Raw genomic sequence first — 23,459 nt, 5'->3', positions numbered from 1 at the left:
TCACCCTAAAACCCACATTTCAAAAGGTTTTAACATTTCTCAGGGTTTATATGTATTGTCCTAAGTTCTGAACATGGGAGTCAGCAAAATTTACTTTGGACAAAAGCCATGATTCCTCAAAGGATGGACATGTGAAGCGAAGGATGCCACTCTGAGCCTCAGTTTCCTTGTTTAAAAAATCAGGATGGCATTAGTTTCCCATATACTTCTCACCCACTGAAAAACAACAACAACAACAACAACAAGAACAGACCTCCCCCTTTTGTGTTTTATTTAAAACATACCTTTATGATGAATCCAATCACCTCACCCTGTTTTGAGCTCTCACTTTTAAGCCTCCTTAGCTCCTGAGTCCTCATCTTTTTTATCCTTAGATGCTTGGACTCGATGCTTAATAATAATGCTCTGGTATTTTTACTATTGTTATTAAAAACTATGATTTGAACTTACTCCATCTGCTTCCCTTTTTTAAAAATTGAAGCATAATTGACATGCAAATCTTATTCGTTTCAGGTGTATACCAGAGTGATTTGATGCTTTCATACATTACAGAATGATCCCCATAAGTCTAGTTACCTACCATCTGTCACAATACAAGGTTATTGTAATATTGTTGATTCTCTTCCCTGTGCTATATTATTACATCCCCCTGATTCATATATTTTATAACTAGAAATCTGTACCTCTTAGTCTTCTTCACCTATTTTTCCTGCCCCTCCAAACCCTCCCCACTCTCATATTCAGGACTTTGCTTCCTCTTCATTTTGATCTGGATAAAAAAACTAGGTGAATGTTTTGGTCTACCAGATTTTCTCAGCTCCCACAAAATGGACAAGTTGAGAAGAGACTGAAAATTGAAAGACTGAGTCATACCTTTTTTCAAATATTTGAAATTAAGTCACATACCAAAGGATTTACACCCCGTGAATTTTCACCGAGTTCATCTCAGATGATAGAGATATAAATTGTAATGCTTAAGGTTGAATAAATATGAGACACAAACATATCTTTAGAATCCTTTCCTCTTTCTTTTCAAGCTTAAAAAAGGCCAGCAACATCTTTATCTTTATCGTGTGTCTTAAAAGAGTGGGTTGATTCCTCTTCGTACTTAGCTTTAACCCTTCTAAACATCAACTTTTCTTTGCCAGTTTAAGAGCTTCATTGCAAGAATCCAGAAAAATAATTGTGATTATCATATTTGATCCATTTGGGGTTTGTAATATTTTTCTTATTATAACAGTAACAAAAAAAACTACAAATCTCAAGGCAAACGTGTCTCTACTTTCATAAGAAAAAAAATGGGACTCACTGTGATGGAAGGGAATCATTTATAAAAGGCCACTGCTTCTCCTTCTGCTTTTGGCCCTCCCCCTTCTCTTCCTCTTCCTCTCCCTCCTCTTCTTGCTTGAATAATACAGAAGTGAGCTGTTAGACTAGGTATCCTCAAGGTCTACTGTCTTCATTCGGAATCCCATCACTTCTCACTCAGAGTATTGCTTTTATATTTCTCTTTCTACTGGCATTAATTCATCATCCAAATGTCTAATCTCATGATGACTTCTGTTTTGGTTTTTGTCTTTAATATTCAAGAATTGAAAACACATGCCTACAGGGTTCAAAGAAGACTCTACAAATTACCCACATTCCTAATTTCAGAATCAACTGTCTTAAATATTGTGATGTATTTGTTTCTAACATTGTTCATTTTAATCAGGATTTGAAAAATATTATGAGCAGTATTCAAAGGCATTGTCTTTCTTTTTTAAAAATTAGAACATTACAAATAAAGATGACTTTTGGCTTTCAGCCACCTTAATATTATTTTTAATTTTTTACTGTTTATTTATTTTTTAGAGAGAGAGACAGAGAGACAGAGAGAGATGGAGCATGAGGGAGGGGCAGAGAGAGACGGAGACACAGAACCCATCAGAAGCAGGCTCCAGACTCTGAGCTGTCAACACAGAGCCCAACGCAGGGCTCAGCTCAGGAACAAGATCATGACCTGAGCCTAAGCTGGACGCTTAACCGACTGAGCCACCTAGGCACTCCTCATTTCTTTACTTAGCAATTTTCAGATGCAAAGTTGGTTATTCAAGACCTTTAGCTGACATAGAGTACACATCAACTTGCATTCTTTATGTCCAGGCAGATTCTTAGTTTTATGCACTGCACTGTGATCCACTTAAATGCTCTCATCTTCTAAAAATTCTTCTAAAAATTCACAACACTGAACATACTTCTGTCTGCACAGTGATACTTTCTCCTTCTTTGCTTACAAAATCATGGTCAGTTCATGTCCCTGAGCCTCAGAGAAGTTCTATTAGACTTTTTTAGGCAAAGATGATTATTCTTCTTTCAAAATCACTGTATCATCCTTTGTCTTTATAAAATTTTCCTCAGTATTTTGGAATTGTTAGTTTTTCTGGGACTTCCTCTGCTGGACTTCAAAGACCTTGAGAATAGAGAGTTATTCCTCAATCTGTCAAGGTCTATCAAAGACCTTGAGAGCAGAGAGCTACTCCTCAATCTATCATGATACTGGGACTTAGCTGGATCTCAACACATTTAATAGTATAAACAATGGATAAAATGAGGTCATTAGTGCCAAAGGATATGAGATGAGGTCAGCAAGAGTTTCCAACTTGATATTTATTAACTTATATTTTGTAAGATATTTTTAGATAAAGTAATAGAGAATAAAGATTAAATATGTGAAAATACCTTCCAGATTTTCTTCAGTGTTTGTCTAATTCAGTTGCTTTCCTGAAGTAAATGAAGTAAATGACCTAAGAGACGACATTAAGTTTTTAGCACTAGAAAAATGCTCTACAGGGCAAAATAAGATTTTAGAATGTCTTGAAAAGAAACTGTCTATTTGTATCTTGAAACTAATATTTGCCCTTATAGGAAGAAAAAAATATTAAATGAATTGTCTATTTCTGTAAACAATTTGGCTCTGAACCCTGTTCAAATTTTGTGTTCTCAATTTTATGTAGCTCCAACTGAATCTTTCAGTTTCCTTAAAGTGCAGGTAAATACAATGCATTGGTAAGCAATTAATCATTTGTGTTTTATATATACATAGAAATTAATCTGGAAGACTTACAAGCAGTCATGTTCTAGAATTATGATTACATTGGGAAATAATTTCAGGGCATACCAATGGTTAACAATACTATAATAATTTAGTTTCATAAAGAAAACAGGAGCAATCCAATAAAAGAAGATGCTATTAGTTATTTTGTACTTCTAGCTCTTCAGAATTAATTAAGCTACACTCATAGATCAATTAAATATTGAAGGAAAGGAATTGATTAATAACAAACTAAACAGAGTAATAGTAATTTGTTTTGGCATTCTGTATATGGGTATGCTGAAATACTGATTGATGTCTTTTGGATAGACAGATCATCTCCTCAATAGCAAAGTTACCCTGCAAAGTATCAGCTGACCAGCAATCTGGGACAACTTCATCCAAACCAGAAGTTTCCTTGAGGAGTTATTTGGGGATCTTACTTAGATCTTTAGCACATTGAATGACAAAAGTAATCTTATTGAACTTGCCTGTGGTCTCATTTTGATTAAAAGGCCTTCAGGAATTCAATGTCCATTACAGCCTTGCCAGTTACAATCTCACTAGATATTGACTAATCTAGAAGATAAAGCACAAACAGAAATGTCTCATCCAGATAGAATTTTGATGAAAAAAGTCCCAAAGATAGAATTGCTTGCTAACTCTTAAATGGCAGTATGAATCAAAATGAAAATCTATTAAGTTGAATGAGATAGAGGCAACAGTGTGTATCTGTCAGCTTTTCTACACAACAAACAAACCCAGAAATCTCATGACCACAATATGTATTTATCTCTTGCTCATGGATCTCCGAGCTAGTGAAATGTGATGGAGACTGTGGTTCTGTTTTAGGCCGTAGGTTGAGTTTAGGTCTTTTAAATTATTTTTCATGCTGGGAACATGGCAGAAAGCAGCTAAGCCATGTTCTTCTTGTTACTAAACTGGGTCCTTGGGCTTTCCAACAATAGACACTGACAAGAGGCCAAACTAAGGAAGAAGGAGAAAAAGATTAGGGAGATAGGTTGACAAAAGTAAAGCGATTTTGGTTTTAGGCTAATCCTTAACCTAAAAGTCAGTGAGTCATAAGAAGAGTCACAAGATCTGACATATGGAAGACCACAAGACCCTCTGGCAGTAAAAAGCACATAGGCTAATGCTGGAAAACAGTATGAAGTTTCCTCAAAAAGTTAAAAATAGAACTACCCTACAACCCAGCAATTGCTCTAGTAGGTATTTCCCCAAAGGATATAAAAATACTGATTCAAAGGGGTACATGCACCTCAATGTTTATGGCAGCACTATCAACAATAGCCAAACAATGGAAAGAACCCAAATATCCATCCACTGATGAATGGATAAAGATGTAGTATATACATACAATGGAATATTACTCAACCATAAAAAGAATGAGATCTTGCCATTTGCAATGATGTGGATATCGCTAGAGAGTATTATGCTGAAAGAAATAAGTCAGAGAAAGAAAAACAACCTATGATTTCACTCACACGTGTAATTTAAGAAACAAAACACATGAACATAGGGAGAGGAGAAAAAACAAGAGAGAGGGAAGCAAACCATAAAACTCTTAAGTTTATTTATTCATTTCTAGAGGGACAGAGAGAGCAAGAGAGGGAGGGGCAGAAAGAGAGGGAGAGAGAGAGAATCCCAAGCAGGCTCTGCAGTGTCAGAACAGAGCCCTATGTGGGGCTTGAACTCATGAAATGTGAGACCATGACCTGAGCTGAAACCAAGAGTCAGACGCTTAACCGACTGAGACACCCAGGTGCCCCAGGAGACTTTTAACTATAGAGAATAAACTGAAGATTGATGGAAGGAAGTAGGCAGGGGATGGGCTAAATGGGAAATGACTGTAAGGAGGCCACTTGCTGTGATGAGCACTGGGTGTTATATGGAAGTGGTGAATCACTAAATTCTACACCTGAAACCAATTTTACTATACATGTTAACTAGAATTTAAATAAAACTTCTCGGGGGAGAGACACATAGCCTGGATATTCTTTACATTGGCCCCTATGGGTAATGCCATAACCCTAAGACAAAGGAAAAACCACCTATTATACGTGACAAACCCAAAGTTAAAGAGTAAGCCCCTCCTTATACAGTTCGCTAATTTTCCAAAAACGTATAAAATCCTTCTTTAAAGACAAAGTGGGGTCCTCCTCCTCACTTGGGAGGAGATACTAAAATTTGTCTGTGTAGAAGTTCCTTTCTTACATCTATATACTTAATAAATTTTTGCTCCTTTCTCTAAACAGCTCACTCTTGAATTATTTCTTACACAAAGCCAAGAACCTTCTTGGTGAGAGCCTGAGGTCCTCCCTCTTGGGGCATCGGTCTGTCTGGCATCAAAGTGGGAGTTTCAGGCAAGGCTTTATGAGGTTTATGCGGGATAAAGGGTGATGTTCAAGTATGTAGAGGCAGGGATTTATTAGCACCTGGGCAATTAAAAGCCATACTTCTTTATACATTGCATGTGTAACTAGCATGTTAAATCTCTACCTTAGGCATGATTTTTAATATCATCATGGGGAAAAGTCAGTGAAAGCCCAGCCAAGGGTCCACCTTAGCACAGACTGGTTTGGTTCAGTCTTCGCTTGCCTCTGTAGTCGAATCCCTCCTTTGGTAAACTTACTGCCTCCGTATTCCACAAGATATGGTACTCAAGAGGCATGAGGTCTCAGTTATCAAGGAATGCTGGACATTAGGTTAGGGGACCTGAGTACAGTCCCTGCTCTGTCTCACTTTCATGGCAGATTAGAATACCAAAGCTAAGCCCATTTTGGGTCTCTCTTTCTGATGGTTCCTCTAACTCTATCATGGCCAAAACAAATCACAAACTAAAGTCAACATCAATGAAGTGAACAAGTAAAATCTGCCCATCATGGGAGGGGAAAATGAATGAATATTGAATAGTGCAAAGTATCACGTGCTTTTAGTAAATGGACTGAAAATAGTAAAATGTTTTTTTCAATGCCAATGTATGCAAAAACTTCACAAACACTAGCTCAACTGCCCTACCTGAGACTATTACTGCCTGGAAAGAAATTTTAAGAGTAGGGGGGATAAGGCAAGAGAGGGCTACTTAGTCATTGAAGTAATAAAACTGATTTCTCATGCAAAAAAATGGAACCGAACACTTGGAATAGTTTATAAGTATAAATTATGAGGGTGCCTGGCTGGCTCACGTTGGAGGAGCGTGACTCTTCATCTCGGGATCATGAGTTCGAGCCCCACACTGGGTGTAGAGATTACCTAAAAAAAATGAATAAACTTAAAAAATAAATACAAATTACATCTATTTTACATATTTTTCTGTTCTATTCTTATTAATATTATTATTGACTATTCTGTGGAGAAAAACACTGGATGTAACTGAATAATCAATATTTACTTTCGGAATAATAGAAACATGGATTATTGTTTGGAAACGCGACACACAGACTGCACTGCCCAACCTTCCTTGCTGAGAGGTATGGACAAGTGCCAAGTTCCTGTCAATGAGATGTAAGCGGTAAAGATGTTTGGAAGTTCCCAGAAATTTTCTCAAAATACAGCAGATACATGAAGGCAGAAGAATATGGCAAAGCTAGGGCTCCTGAGAATTTTGTTGAGGAAAGCCCTGGGCAACATCACATCTGAATTTTATCTGAAGAGGAATCAAAGATATCATGACTAATTGAGTTGCCAAATGTTAGGACCAGAACTCAGGTGATCTGACTCCTAAATTTTTGTTCTTTCCTCTCTACTTCTTTTATTGACTAGGGAAAACATTGCAATATATCTTAGAACTTGTGAAACTTTTAAAATTTTCTTATTTATTGCCTTTAGCATGTAAAGACTGTAGCTATAACCCATGTTGATAAGTTTTAACAGATGAGGATCAGAATGTTTTGTTATTTTCCTGTTAACAATCACTTCATTAGAATACTATTTGGAAAATACTTATTGGAAAATAATTACAAACAAAATCAACAAAAATGTTCAGGAAGCTTTCATTTTTTTCAAAGCTATTTAGCTTTTATTGAAATGTATGTGTGTGTGTGTGTGTGTATACATATATATATATATATATATATATATATACCAAAAATATGAATAAAATTATGTTAGCCTCTGAATGTGTTATATTTAAATTTTAAAAAAGAGAAGAAGGAAAAAGCTCTCTTCCCAGTATTCTATTTTCATGTGGTATAATTATGGGAATGTACTAGATAGCATTTGCTCTGGCAAATAATTATTACATTTCTCAGGGTCAATATTTAATGGAAATGACCAAAAGATTTATGTGTGGTGGCTCTGTAAAATCATATACTACAGTTTCTTACAAATCTTGTAACACTCATCCTTTGCTGACCTCCCTTTTCACCCACCTAACTGACCCTTCAATCTTAGTTTGAGTGACACTTCCTCTGAAAAGCCTACCTAGATTTCCCAAATCTAGGTTAGATGACTCCACTCTCTGCTTTCATGGCTCATACTGCGGCTCTCAGTAAGGCATGCGTTTCACTCTACTGTGACAGTGTCTTCCACCATTTGAGTTTCATGTGGGTAGACATTTCTTTTCATCTATTTAAAATAGTATCGGGGCACCTGGGTGGCTTGGTGAATTAAGCATCTGACTTCAGCTCAGGTCATGCTCTCACTCCTTGTGAGTTCGATCCCCACATCAGGCTCTGTGCTAACAGCTCAGAGCCTGGAGCCTTCTTTGGATCCTGTCTTTCCCTCTCTCTCTACCCCTCCTCCGCTCATGCTCTGTCTTTCTCTTCTCAAAAATAAACATTAAAAAAATTTTTTTAATAAATAAATAAATAAAGTAGTATCACTGAGGAACACCTGGGTGGCTCAGCAGATTAAGCGTCTGACTTCAGCTTAGATCATGATCTTGAGGTTTGTGGGTTTGAGCCCCATGTCAGGCTTGTGCTGACAGCTCAGAACCTGGAACCTGCTTCGGATTCTGTGTCTCCCTCTCTCTCTCTGCCCCTTCCCCACTCACACTCTGTCTCTCTCTTCCTTCAAAAATAAATAAACATTAAAAATAAAATAAAATAAAATAGTGTCACTGGAAATGACATAGAATAGGTCATAGAATAGCTTAACAATACTTTGTAGAATAAATAAGCATTATATAAATAAAAGCTAACTCCGAATAAAAAGATAAAAATTTACATATAAAATACCACTAAGTTCTATAAACTTCATTTCACACACAGGAATTAAAATTTAAAGAGATTAAGTAACCTGCCCAAATGACAGTACTATGGAGTAGCAGACATAACCACTATTTTAACCACTAGATTTTACACTTTTATTGATCTTTTTCTCTCTCCACATTCTCTACGAAATCTATGCCCCAGTTTATACCATCACTTTCTTTTCAGGCCCAGTTTTGCCCATCTCCTTGATTGTTAGTTCTGTACCTTCAACCTCATACTGGAAATTTCAATTTAGATGCTTCCCATCACCTCAGGCAACATTTAAAATAAACAAAATTTATAAAGTCAGTTTTTAAATGATTGAAGAAGATGCAGATGATGAAAGGATGGGTTCTTTAGTCATTATACTTGTAGAATATTAGCCAAAGTGAAAAATTTATCTTTAAGTTAGATAGGTCCTCTTTCACAGCTAGTATGGCTAAGATCCTACTAGATCAATATCTCCACAGATAACAGGTAGAAAATGTAGAAAGAATACTTAAAGCACATACCAGAAAAGAATGGAGAATAATGAAAGGCATGCAGATTCTTGTGGCAAGCACATACACTAAGAGGAGTTATCTGGATTAACTTTCCATTTTTGCGACTTTTAGCCTGAGGACCCGGAAGCTGGAGGAAAAGAGTAGTCTTCTTGGCTTTTTAGGAGAGTACTGAGTCACAGCAATCAGAGTTGCCAGAAAGAAGGGGCAATCTCAAAAAAAGAAAAAGAATTAGACAGGGAGTTCCTGAATTCTATCTGCCCATACTGCTGGTTTATGGCAGAAAAATATGTGTCTGGAAGAGACATAAATACAATAATGGAATAAGCTATGTGATTCTCCAGGGAGCAGAATTCCAGTTAAGTAAAATAGACCAGAGAGAAGACTGGAATTTGCTTATTTTGAGTTTCAGAAAAGGTAGTGTGGCTGTTTCACAATGAAAGAGAAAAAGAGTGGTATAGAGTGAGGTGAGAGTCAAGAAGTCATATCATTGAGTATAACAAGAAGCCATTGGATGATTTTGAGCAGGGTAGAATGTAATTTGTTTTCTATTTTATACATCAGGATGGTTTGAAATATTTAATATAGAAGGTCAAATCTGAAAACAGAAAAGCTTTTAGGAATCTGTTCTCATGATCCAGGCTACAGGCTAAAAAGAAACTGTTGAAAGCAATGATAACTTGTTGAATTTAGGATACTCTTTTCAATTTCTAATATCTGAACATAATTTCAGAATGTGATTCAGTGAGTAACTTCAATGGAGAGATTACCCTGCTGGTGCTCTGATATTTCACCTATATTTTAGCAGACTAAAGTGCATTCCAATCCAAAATCAGTTTTCTCTTTAACACCCATTAAGTCTAGAGTGCCGTCTTGGGAGATGTTCAATAAATACTCATTTCTGAGTGCTGTTTTTATTGTACTAGTAGCTAGGTTACCTTATGCAAATCCAAATCCCTACTTACGTTATTAGCTCTATAATTTGGAGCAAATTAAATAACTCTTCATTTTCTAATGTGTAAAATGGGGAAAATATCATATACGTCAGTCATTGTCATAAGCATTGATTGGAACCACGCGTGGCATAGGCACTGGGTAGACATTCAACAATCAATGAGTGATTATTTTTAGTCATTGGATACTGTAAGAATTGTTATTGAATATTCATGACACAAATCACTTCCAAGACTTTAATATAAAACATTTTATGAAGAAAAGTGGTTCAGTGGTGTGCCCAGTGGTCAAATTGCTTGAAAATTATCTTTCAAGCAATTGATTGAAGGGTTGAAACAAGCAGAGACTATGCCATGCATATGAAAGAAAAGAAAAACTTCATTTCTATCATTTTGCATTTTTTTCTTAAAAACAGACTCCTAAGTACACAAGATCCAGACTACACAAAAAAACCAAACCTCTCCTAGATAACACAATAAATAATTTTAACAAGTCCTCTGCTAAAAGTAGCTATCCTTATTTTGAATCTTTGAAGAAACTTGACTCATCTTGGATGCACTAGAGGCATTACTGGAAGGATATGTGATAAGGCTTAGGGCAACTCAGAGCCTCAAGGCAGAAGCTGGTAAAGTGACAATGATGCGGTTAGAGGTGGCAAGGTGAGAATCCCAGAGCACCAGCACATGGTGTATTTGGGAAAACCAATGACAATATTTGTATCTCCTTGCTTTTAGAAATTTCATTAAGAATTGTTTGCTGAATTGAGTTGAATGTATTAACAAATTCCATATTCTTTCTGTTTTCATTTTCTCCCCAAAAGTTTGGATATCAATAAAAAATTATAAATCTGAAACTCATAAAATTTGTAGGAAAGTCTGGGTGGTTCAATCGGTTGAACATCTGACTTTGGCTCAGGTCATCATCCCATGGTTTGTATGTTCGAGCCCTGCATTGGGCTCACTGCTGTCAGTGCAGAGCCCACTTTGGATCCTTTGTCACCTTCCCTTTCTGCCCCTTCCCAGTCTTGCACTCTCATTCTGTCAAAAATAAAATATTTGTAAAACAAATTAAAAAAAAAGTTTTAATTGTAATAAAGTCTAGCTCATAGTTGTAATTGAAATGAATCTTGAGAGGAATAAATACCTTAATGACTCAAGCCAATTGATTATTTCTCTTTTCAATAAGTTAAAGAGAAAATGCAGGGCATCTTTACATTTGGATTACTATAGACATAAAGAGCACTGTTGGAGACCAGCCAGGTGAAGCAAAGGTTGTATTTAAGTGAAACCATGAATGATCTTTTTTCTTGTTGTCATGATAGTTCATCTCAACTACAAAATTTCATCTAATCCTTAGAGAATATAAATAAATAATCTGTAACCTCAAGGTTAATGCAGAACACAAATCTTGTGAAGCATATGTATTGTAGGAAATGTATCTCTTGATCTGCCTAAATCATACTTGTTTCAGGAAGCTGAGTTTGTACTCTTCAGCTGAAATAAAGAATTTTTCAAGAAAACTCGTATCCAAACCCAAGGAATTTAGGAAACAGCAGCAGTTTAAATCATATACAGCATCATAATTTTTATAAGCCAAATTTTACATAGACTAGAGGGAAGACTTTGGTGGGAACAGGCAGTCTCAAAGAGAATTTTATTGGTGAATGCCATTCCATATATACAATGGAATGGCTATATATATATATATATATATATATATATATATATACCATTCATCTATCAATGGACATGTGGGCAGTGTCCCTAATTTGGCAATTGTAAGTAATGCTGCTATACACATAGGAGTGCATGTATCCTTTTGAGTTAGTGCTTTTGTATTTTTAACTAAATACTCAGTAGTGTGATTACTGGATCATAGGGTAGTTCTATTTCTAACTTTTTGAAGAAACTCCATACTGGTTTCACAATGGCTGCACCAGTTTGCATTACCATCAACAAGGCACAAGGGTTCCTATTTCACCACATCTTCACCAACACTTGATGTTTCTTATGTTTTTTATTTTAGCCATTCTGGCTTGTATGAGGTGATATCTCATTGTACTTTTGATTTATATTTCCCTGATGATGAGTGATATTGACTATCTTTTCACCTGTCTGTTGGCCATCTGAACGTCATCTTTGGAGAAATGTCTGTTCATATCTTCTGCCTAATAATGGACTAACTTGAATGACTGTGGCAGGTGACTTCATGTCAATACTGTTTTTGTAAAATGGTGACAATAAAGTATGGAAGGGTCATGAAGATTACATGAGAATTTATACAGTGTTTGACATAAGGAGAGTAATACATGGGGCCTAACTAAATTAAGAATAGATCATTCACATAGATCTGAAAGGTAGCAAACCAGGCAGGAAATTATTTCTTTTTATGGAATGACAATAAAGTTCATATTTAAAAAAAAAAGAAAAAAATAAAAAATAAAAAAAGAAGCACCTTGTTTACTTGGAAAAACAGTGTAAAGTGGGTTTCATTAATTCATTTATCCAGTGGGGTTGATGGTGAAGACGTTCAGTTTTGGGCAGAGCATGGAAACACATGCCCGAGCCCCATGTCAGATGACGCACCCTGACTGGCTGAAGAGGGTCTTTGCTGCAACACTTCCCTGTTTAGTTTGAGGGATTTCCATGAGTGCACATGTCACAGCCTGGACCTTGACCTCTCAGAACTATGGTGAACTATTTGACATCCTCTAATAAAGTCCTTTTATACTTAAACTAGTCCGCATAGAAAGTGGTGTTTACAAACGGAAAATCCGAATGGTTCAGAAGTGAACACTTTTCCTCCTTATTTTCACAGTCAATTAAATTTCCTCTTTAAGTGAGGTAGATAGTAGTTTTTGTGTGTTAAAATATGTATTAGAACAGTGCTAGACATGTAGTCGATGATAAATCCATAATTATAGATTGACTAATACTAATATTACTAATTATAGGCTGTTTATAAATATTGTCTTTGGAGAATTATGAATATTTTCTCACCAAGTTATCAAGGTCTATATTTTAAAATGTGTTTAGTTAGGTTTTTTATCTTCAAACTCTTTTTTTTTTCATCATGATGCCTTTATGTCCTCAAGAAACCAAGGCATCTGATATAATAAGAGACCGTGCAGGGTGTTATCTCTGACATTTCTAATTTGTTGCCTGTGCAGTAGTTATCATAGCCATGGCATTTCAGTGATTTGATGTAATTTTAGTTCCCAACTGGCCAATTTGCTTTTCAAGAAAGAAAGAACAAAACATAGTTACTTTCAAATGATTCCAAAGCTTGCTTATCACTATGCAAAAGAGCTCATGAGGAATATATGCGATATTGCAGATTAGTTAAGCAATATCTAGGCTGAGACACCTAAACTTTAAGTTTCAGAGACTGAGAACAAATGAGGAGTAGCGGGTTTCATTCAATACATCTGAAGCTTCAGGGCATTAAATTCATAGATGCCACATCTTTTTGATCGATACTGCCAAGTGTACAATTATGTGCATGGGAGAGAAAAATGAGAGTGCTGCACATAGGCTCTATGCCATTTTAGATCCTTTTTCCATTCTTCTTCACCTTTTTCTGATTTGATGCAGTGCAATTTTATGGAACATATCCCTGGGATGTCTTGCACTTGCCCTGTGTTTGGGTTTTTGCTGGGGGGAGGCAACAACAAGAGATTAGAAGGTTGGAGACGAGAGAGAGAGATTTAGGTCCTGATTCTGTCCTTTCTGGGCTCTGGGTTGGCAGGAAGTGAGTTCCTTTCTTGAGGGTCACAGCTCCTGAAGGCTGGTCCTTATCTCCAACCAGAGCTTCCTCACAATAACACCGTTCACCTCCACCTTTGCCCATTCAGATGTAGTGTTGGTGGCCTCTTCCCACTGCTGTTAGCTCCAAAGAGCTTCCACATCCTTCTTAGATTGTGTAACCCTGTTTGCGCTTGTAAATAGTGTCTTCATTATACTCTACTGTTTTTGAGAGTGCATCTATTTTTTGTCTGAGATCCTAATCAATCAATTACCTGGTAGTAATTGGTACCAGGAATTGACCTGGGAAAACAGATCCTAAAAACAGGAATCTCGAATGCAGTTGGTCATATATTTGATGAACTCATGTGTATCTTTCTTGATAGATGGATTAAGTTATTGATAACCCATGGCTTGTGTTGGCATCATGATTACTCACATTTTTATCTAGGAATGGATGAGAAATGGTGGGAATAGAGGACAAGTTGTTGGAAAATGAGATGACTGTGGCATCTGGCCGCTGTTATGACAAGGGTAATTGAAGAGAAATGTGGTATAGCCTGTGGCTTCCAGAAAATGTAGAAATATATATATACAAAGGAAAGTACAAAGTAAAATGTTTAATGCCCAACTTAAGGGGCACAAGAAGAAAATAAGAAAGTGTTTATAGCAGTTTTTTAAAAATTCCTTATTTCATGTAGGTACAGAGCAGACACAACCTAGCAGTACCAAAGGCCTGAATGTAAAGCTTTTTAGGATTGCAAAAAACAATTAAGTGCTCACAAATGCAAGTTCTCTTATTAAAAGTGCAGCAATGGTGGGGAAGGAGCTGGAGCCTGAGACATGAGATGGGGCATTTGGGTAAATGAAGACAAAATTGGGAACTCTGATGCCAAACCCCTGTGAACCTTCTTTTCCAGAAAAGACACACTTCTATTCATGCCTAATTATTCTATTATTCTCTTCATCCCTTAAAGAGGGCTGGATCCAGCCTAGCTAAGGTCATAAATAGAAGGCCTTATCTGACAGGGCCTAGACTAATGAGGGAAGAATGACAAGACTTTGGTAATTTAAATATTAAGGATGTTTGGGACACATGTGAGAGTGAACTCTAAGAGTGCTGGAATGAAGAGGGCAAAACTCAATCTAGCGAAAGGAAAGCTAAACCAAACCAATTTGATAAGGTGAGTTTATCGGCATAGATGTACTTGACTGAGAATTAATGAGTTGATTCAAGCATGTGGAGCTGCCTTAACAGTCTTTATTCGTGCCTTACCACTCAGAAGGAGCTGGCTTGATGGAGCTGTGAAATAGGTTTTTAAAATCTTCACTATTGGGGCGCCTGGGTGGCTCAGTCCGTTGGACGTCCGACTTCGGCTTGGGTCACGATCTCGCGGTCCGTGAGTTCGAACCCTGCGTCGGGCTCTGGGCTGATGGCTCAGAGCCTGGAGCCTGCTTCTGATTCTGTGTCTCCCTCTCTCTCTGCCCCTCCCCCGTTCATGCTCTGTCTCTCTCTGTCTCAAAAATAAATAAAACGTTAAAAAATAAAATAAAATAAAATCTTCACTATAGTACCAACTGGGAGAAAACACTATGCAAGAGAGGAGCCCTGTCTGGTGGGATGAGGCATATGCTTTAAACACACAGACAATATATGGCATGGTCTTTCTGGTAGCAACAATACACATGTCCAGAAGTCAAGAAGTGCAAATGAGAGTGGTCACTGCCACCATTCACCTAATAACTCGCCTAAGGGATTTGCTTCTGACTGTTAAAGCTTGAGCTGGCTGAACTTGGCAGATCTAGCACTCTAAACAGGAATACTTCCATAGCCATGGTCACGTGATGTTCCCTATATATCCTGCTCACCCAAGTTGCAGAAAAAGCGGTCCTTCTACTAGTCTGAGCGATTGGCCCTGACTACCAAACAGAAGACAGAATGCTATGTGCCTACTACAAGCACTTTATTAGAAAACCCGTAGGTTCAGTGGGTGCTTTTTGTGAGTTATTGCCTTGTTGCCATGGCTTCCCACTGTCTACAATCCCGGGATGTGCAATATTTCTTATTTCCTTAACAAATTTAAACAAGTGAAGACTTTGGTTCTTAACATCTATATGCTAGCATACTACAATTGATTACATGTGAATATGTAAAAGTACATAAAACCTATGAACTATATGAAGCAAAATTTATAAATTAGAACCTCCTGGCTCAAACAAAATAAAGAAAAAAAATTGTTCAACTTTTCGTATCTTATGGTAATATCAGTCACTGAGTTGATCAGTCTAGAAACCTTGATTCCTTTCTTTCTCTCTCTCCCTCTTTCCATTTCATCAGTGGCACTTGTTGGACTTGTTGCTGCTGCCTTAAGAGTATTCTAAATCCAATCACTTCTCATCCGCCTGTTGCTATTGATGGCGACCTAGGTCTTTCCTTCACACTATATCAGAAGCAATGCTTTTAATACTAAGATCATATCATGTCAACCGCGTGCTCACACCATCTGAAGTCCCTGCAAAGCCAGGTGTGATCACACAGCTGCCTCTTTCTCTGACTTTCTATGCTGTTACTTTCCTCCTTGCTCATTCTGGCCCAGCCACACTGGTCTTCTTGCAATTTCTAGGACATCGTAAGCTCATTTCCAACGCAGAGTCTTGACCTAAAAGACCTGCCGCAACCCATTGAATAAATTTGCTCCTTGGCATCGTTCAAGTAGCGCTCACATTTCACCCGTGAAACTTAGGACCTAACTATCTAAACCACAAGCACTTTCCTCATCACACTCCATTCTGTTTTGCTGCTTTACTTATTTTGTAGCCATCATTTTTAGAAGTACAATCGTTATTTATGTGTTGTCGTGCTTTATTTCCTACCTTCCTCACTAAAATATAAGCTCTGTGAATTCAAGAAATTTGTCTTGTTCACTTCTGTATCTCCAGCAGTTAGAATGGTGCCTGGCAATTTGAGACATGCAATGTCGCTATCATGGATAATTTATTGTCTCTTCTTGGCTTGACAGGCATTAGAAATTTTAAGGCTCGTATTCATTCTCTGTTACTTTCTTCAGGGCATTAAATCCTCTGAACCTATTTTCTCCCCTGTAAAAATGAGAAAAATTGTATTCCTTCGATATCTGAGTTGATACATGTGACAGCAAATAAATAATAAAAGTTTCATTTTACATATTTCAGCTTTCTCAATGCCACACATGAATACATGGCCCTTTAATTAAACCATACCATTCATAGCTGTAGGCCTATTAACCAATTCATTCCACTCAGTAACCGGGATGATTTTCACCATGTGCACCAGGCAATTTTTAGGGCAAGTGGTAATTTTTTTAAAACTGTAAATCACCTGTTGGAAGTGGATGTTTATGTTGTTGCAAAGATTCATGCTATCCTCCACAGTCTATTTCAACTCTGTCCTTTCATTTTTGCCTAATATGTATTAAAGCAATTGATAAAAAAAAAACAAGATTTCATATCTCATGGTGAATAGTTAATGTTCTATCACTATTGGACTTTTTAATGGTGCAAAATTACCAACGAGAATCAAGACTAAAATAACTACAGATTTAATCACCTGCTGAGATGATTAACCTTGTCTCAGGTAACCACTATAGTGATTGCATTAGTGTATCCAAATAAGTATAATTGATTAAGAAACCCTATAAAATTAACCATGTTTTATAATATATGCAATTTGTAATCAGTGAAAAATGAAATAATTGATTATAGTTAAGAAAGAAGGTAGATATAATGTAAAATTCCAAGGCTCTTTTGAATGTATAAATCTGAGCTTCAATCCTAGTGGTCTCACTTGCTAAAATGAAATGGTTAGGGGATGTTGGAGATTATATGAGATAATATTACAAGTTTTGGTGCAATAAACGGTAGCCTTTATTTTTATTATTAAAGATAAATATAGCATATGACTTTTAAAACTGAGAAGCTATTTTTTTAAGATTTTTTTTTTCAACGTTTATTTATTTTTGGGACAGAGAGAGACAGAGCATGAACGGGGGAGGGGCAGAGAGAGAGGGAGACACAGAATCGGAAGCAGGCTCCAGGCTCTGAGCCATCAGCCCAGAGCCTGACGCGGGGCTCGAACTCCCGGACCGCGAGATCGTGACCTGGCTGAAGTCGGACGCTTAACCGACTGCGCCACCCAGGCGCCCCTTTAAGATTTTTAAAAATGTTTATTTATTTGTTTTGAGAGAGAGAGAGAGAGAGCAAGCACGAGCAGGGCAATGGCAGAAAGAAAGGGAGAAAGAGAATTCCAAGCAGGCTCTGCACTGTCAGCACAAAACCCAAGGTGGCCTTGAACCATGAAATCGTGAGCTGAGTCAAAATTGAGTCAGATGCTTAATTGACTGAACTACACAGGGGCCCGTGAAAGGCTATTTTTAGATGTTTTAGCATTTGTGATATCAATATACTTAGAACCCCCATAGAAATATGTTGATTGAAATAACAGCATAGATTCAAGTACTGAATTGGCCATCAGTTATTTTTTTTAGAAATGTAAGTATTATTAATCTACATTGTACTATAGCTGTTCTTTAATTTCTGCCATATATTTCATGATACTCTTTGCCATGAAAATTTCTTCATTTGATGCCTATTTTCTATGCTACCAGTATTTTATGTCATGTATTCTTACTAATATAAATACATCAAAATTGAGTGTCACCTATGGCATTCTTGAGTTCAATAGAATAAAAAAGATTTAAATCATGATTCTCCATGACCCTTTCTATTATTCTTAGGCAAGCCATGATAAGAAACCACTGTCAAGCCTTCCAGATATAAAATCTAAGAGTACTAGGCTCATATGCTTTTATATCTAGAAGACTTGACTGTGGTTTCTTATGACAGTGGACATAAATCAGTGCTTGCCATTTCTTGAACCATTTTTTCTTTACTTTTATTTCTCTATATTATGTATATAGGGGAAAAACCCTTTCTGAGATACCTTAATGCCACAGGATCCATTTATTGTGATTATGAGGAATAATAACCTATGATATTGACATGCCACTTACTGTTTTCTAAGAAGATTTACCAGATTATGTCACATGATTCTTGTAGGCTCATGGATAGATTTGATAAACATTTATTAGGGACACATATGTCTGCTCTTAAGGATCTCAAGTTAATAGGGAAAACAAAGAGGTTAAACATAGTGTGATGAGTTCTGTTAAATGGAGTTCTTTAGCAGTACCCACAAGTGCTTCTTATCCAGCTAGCAGTCAGAAAAACATGAATCTTTGAGAAGATTATATTTGAATGGAAACTTGAAATTCAATTGTTTTTAGATTAGGTTCTACTTAGAAGAAGTTGCAGGGGAAATCTCTCCAGCAAGGAGGAAACCGTGGCAAATTCATGGATATATGAAGACACGTAGGATAGCTAAGAGACTCCGGAACCAGAAGGTACAAGTGCATAAACTTGCATTAGCGTCATACTAGTTGTACCGCCTTCCTCAAATACCTCCCTGGGATGCAGTCACTCATCTATAAAATGGAGACAGTAGTAGCATATGCTCCCTAGGAACTGTTGTAAGTATTTAATGGGTCAGTATGTGGAAAGCACTTAAAAATGAACTGACACACAATACATTAAAAAAATTATTCACCACGACCAAGTGGGATTTATACCTGAGATGCAGGGCTGGTTCAATATCCACAAAACAATTAACGTTATTCATCACATCAATAAAATAAAGGACAAGAACCATATGATCCTCTCAATAGATGCAGAGAAAGCATTTGACAAAATACAGCATCCTTTCTTGATAAAAACCCTCAAGAAAGTAGGGATAGAAGGAGCATACCTCGATATCATAAAAGACATATATGAAAGACCCAACGCTAATATCCTCAATGGGGAAAAACTGAGAGCTTTCCCCTTAAGGTCAGGAACAAGACAGGGATGTCCACTCTCACCTCTGTTATTCAACATAGTATTGGAAGTCTTAGCCTTTGCAATCAGACAACACCAAGAAATAAAAGGCATCCAAATCATCCAGGAGGAGGTCAAACTTTCACTCTTCGCAGATGACATGATACTTTATATGGAAAACCCTAAAGATTCCACCAAAAAATTTCTAGAATTGATTCGTGAATTCAGCAAAGTTGCAGGATATAAAATTAATGCACATAAATCGGTCGCATTCCTATACACCAACAATGAAGCAACAGAAAGAGAAATCAAGGAATCGATTCCATTTACAGTTGCACAAAAAACCATAAAATACCTAGGAATAAATCTAACCAAAGAGGTGAAAAATCTATATGCTGAAAACTATAGAAAGCTTATGAATTGAAGAAGACACAAAAAATTTGAAAAAGATTCCATGCTCCTGGATAGGAAGAACAAATATTGTTAAAATGTTGATACTACACAAAGCAATCTTCATATTCAATGAAATCCCTATCAAAATAACACCAGCATTCTTCACATAGCTAGAACAAATAATCCTAAAATTTGTGTGGAACCAGAAAAGACCCCGAATAGCCAAAGCAATCTTGAAAAAGAAAACCAAAGCAGGAGGCATCACAATCCCAGACTTCAAGCTATACTACAAAGCTGTAATCATCAAGACAGTATGGTATTGGCACAAGAACAGACACTCAGATCAGTGGAACAGAATAGAGAACCCAGAAATGTACCCACAAATGTATGGCCAACTAATCTTTGACAAAGCAGGAAAGAATATCCAATGGAATAAAGACAGTCTTTTCAGCAAGTGGTGCTGGGAAAACTGGATAGCGACATGCAGAACAATGAACCTGGACGACTTTCTTATACCATACACAAAAATAAAGTCAAAATGGATGAAAGACCTCAATGTAAGACAGGAAGCCATCAAAATCCCCGAGAAGAAAGCAAGCAAAAACCTCTTTGATCTTGGCCGCAGCAACTTCTTACTCAACACATCTCCAGAGGCAAGGGAAACAAAAGCAAAAATGAACTACTGGACCTCATCAAAATAAAAAGCTTTTGCACAGCGAAGGAAACAATCAGCAAAATTAAAAGGCAACTGACAGAATGGGAGAAGATATTTGCAAGGGACATATCAGATAAAGGGTTAGTATCCAAAATCTATAAAGAACTTATCAAACTCAACACCCAAAAAACAAATAATCCAGTGAAGGAATGGGCAAAAGACATGAATAGACAATTCTCCAAAGAAGACAACCAAATGGCCAACCAACACATGAAAAAATGCTCAACATCACTCATCATCAGGGAAATACAAATCAAAACCACCATGAGATACCACCTTACACCTGTCAGAATGGCTCACATTAACATATCAGGCAACAACAGATGTTGGCAAGGATGTGGAGAAAGAGGATCTCTTTTGCATTGTTGGTGGGAATGCAAGCTGGTGCAGCCACTCTGGAAAACAGTATGGAGGTTCCTCAAAAAAACTAAAAATAGAACTACCCTAAACCCAGCAATTGCACTATAGGCGTTTATCCACGGGAAACAGGTGTGCTGTTTGGAAAGGACACATGCACTCCCATGTTTGCAGCAGCACCATCGACAATAACCAAAGTATGGAAAGAGCCCAAATGTCCATCAATGGATGAATGGATAAAGAAGATGTGGTGTATATACATAATGGAGTATTACTCAGCAATCAAAAAGAATGAAATCTTGCCATTTGCAACTACATGGATGGAACTGGAGGGTATTATGCTAAGTGAAATTAGTCAGTCAGAGAAAGACAAAAATCATATGACTTCACTCATATGAAGACTTTAAGAGACAAAACAGATGAATATAAGGGAAGGGAAACAAAAATAATATAAAAAACAGGGAGGGGAACAAAACAGACGAGACTCATAAATATGGAGAACAAACTGAGGGTCACTGGAGAGGTTGTGGGAGGGGGGATGGGCTAAATGGGTAAGCGGCACTAAGGAATCTACTCCTGAAATCATTTTTGCACTATATGCTAACTAATTTGGGTGTAAATTAAAAAAAAAATAGAACACGTTAAAAAATTTTAAAAATTTAAAAAAAAGAAATGACCTGTCACATAGGAAGCACCCAGTAAAGACTGATAACATTTTTAGAGTAAGAGGAGGCATTACAAAAGTGAAGCAACATGAAACTCAAGCAGGGCAGATTTTGTCTCTATCTTACACATAAGGATAAAAAGGAATGATTTCTAATATTTAGGCCATCCTTTATCTTTTTGCTATATATTATTGCTTTTAGTCAATTTTATTAAAACATAACATAATAATTTTTTTTGTATGATAATTTTCTAAGAGAAAACCACTCACTAAAAAGCACTGTAGTCGCAAATAGTTGTTTATAAATGCAAAGCAGGTCACCTGTCTATAGCTGTCTGGCAATGAAGAAAAGAGCAATTCAGTCTTGGCTCAGATCTCCTGCTCTAGCAGTTACAGGATCCTCTAGACAAATTTGAGTATTACTAAAAATGTTATACTAGTTGAATATTCCTGACATCCTATGACTTGCCTATGAGGATTTCCAAATAAGGGCCTCTATAGATAGGGCTCCGTTTCATGAGTAACACATTTTCATTTAAAAATGTATTCTTCCTTACGTGTGGGATTCCAAAATGACCTAGAAACTTCCTCATTGCTTTAATTCTATCCCTGGTTGAATATCACCTTTAAATCAGAATAGTTACTATTTTACGCTTTGCCAATTTATCTAATCCTTCTCTTTCCATGCATAATATGACTTAATTTTGTGATAAATCCCTGATTCTCAGAATAATTGTAATTGAATACATTTAAACATTGGATCCTCCAGCTTACTACATCAGTACAAGTCTGTGGAAGACTTCATTAATGCTAAATTTTCGAGAATATCATAAAATGACCAGGACTATACTAGCCATGGTGAAGACTGTGAACTAAGTATACAATTTAGTTCTATTTCTTGAATATAATGCTTTTTTTTTCCTTTTTTTTTTTTTGAGATAGCTCTCAACTGTTCACTTCTGAAGTTCCAAAGAGATAAGAGGAAATGTAAACATTCAAGATAAAAATTCATAGTGTAGGGGCCCAAGGTAGGTTGCCCCAAGATGGGCCACTTTGGGGGAAAGATTGTTTTCAGTTAAAAGTAATCAAAACTCAAACAGATGCAGGAAAAACTCTCTGCCTAAATTTACATTGGAAAGGAGAGGTTGCACCAGGAAGAGACTTATTAACAGAGACTCCCCTTTACCTAAGGAACGTATCTGCATAATAAGGCAACCTTGTTTTTCCAAACATCTCCTTCTTGCTAATGGTCTTCCTCTCCTTTGTGTCCTCAGGCCCCTACCCCTCTCCTTAGCTCATATAAGCTTCATGTTTCCTCATTACCTTTGGAATCCCATGTCTGTGTGGATTCCCCACCCATACACCTGTTAGATTTGATTTTCTCCTGTTAATCTGTCTCGTGTCATTTTGATTCTGTCCAGCTACAAGGACTATAGGACAGAGGAAGGTCTTCCTCCCTGACAATAGCAAATTAGTCTGTCAGCACAGTTGTACCAGAAAGATACAGGGTAGCTATTCCAATCGGCATCCTAAACATATATTATTATGTCAGCTCCATCCAGGATGAGTTTATCTCAGAAAGCAACATAATATTCTGGAAATGCTTTGGTCTGCATCATTCTGTTACAATTGCATTTATGTTATTATTTGCGGAATTATTAATATCCATGTTTTACAACTAAACTAAGTTCCATGAGGTTAGGAATTATAGTAGTAAGATTTATTATCTTTTAGGTATATGACTCAATTGCACAGTAGATATTTGTTGGATGAATGAATGAATAAATGAATTTACTCAGCCTCTTTTAAACAGGTCTTGGTCTTCTCTTCAGAGTATGAGTACATAGTCATTGCCTGAATTTGTTTTCATCGGCTTCTTTTATATCTGTCAAAGAACCTTACAAAATCAACCATCTACAAAATCCTGCCATTCACATCCA

This window comes from Leopardus geoffroyi, chromosome D1 (genome assembly GCF_018350155.1).
Source record: "Leopardus geoffroyi isolate Oge1 chromosome D1, O.geoffroyi_Oge1_pat1.0, whole genome shotgun sequence".
Lineage (NCBI taxonomy): Eukaryota > Metazoa > Chordata > Mammalia > Carnivora > Felidae > Leopardus > Leopardus geoffroyi.
The sequence above is the reverse complement of the archived record's forward strand: the minus strand, read 5'-3'. Positions refer to the sequence as shown.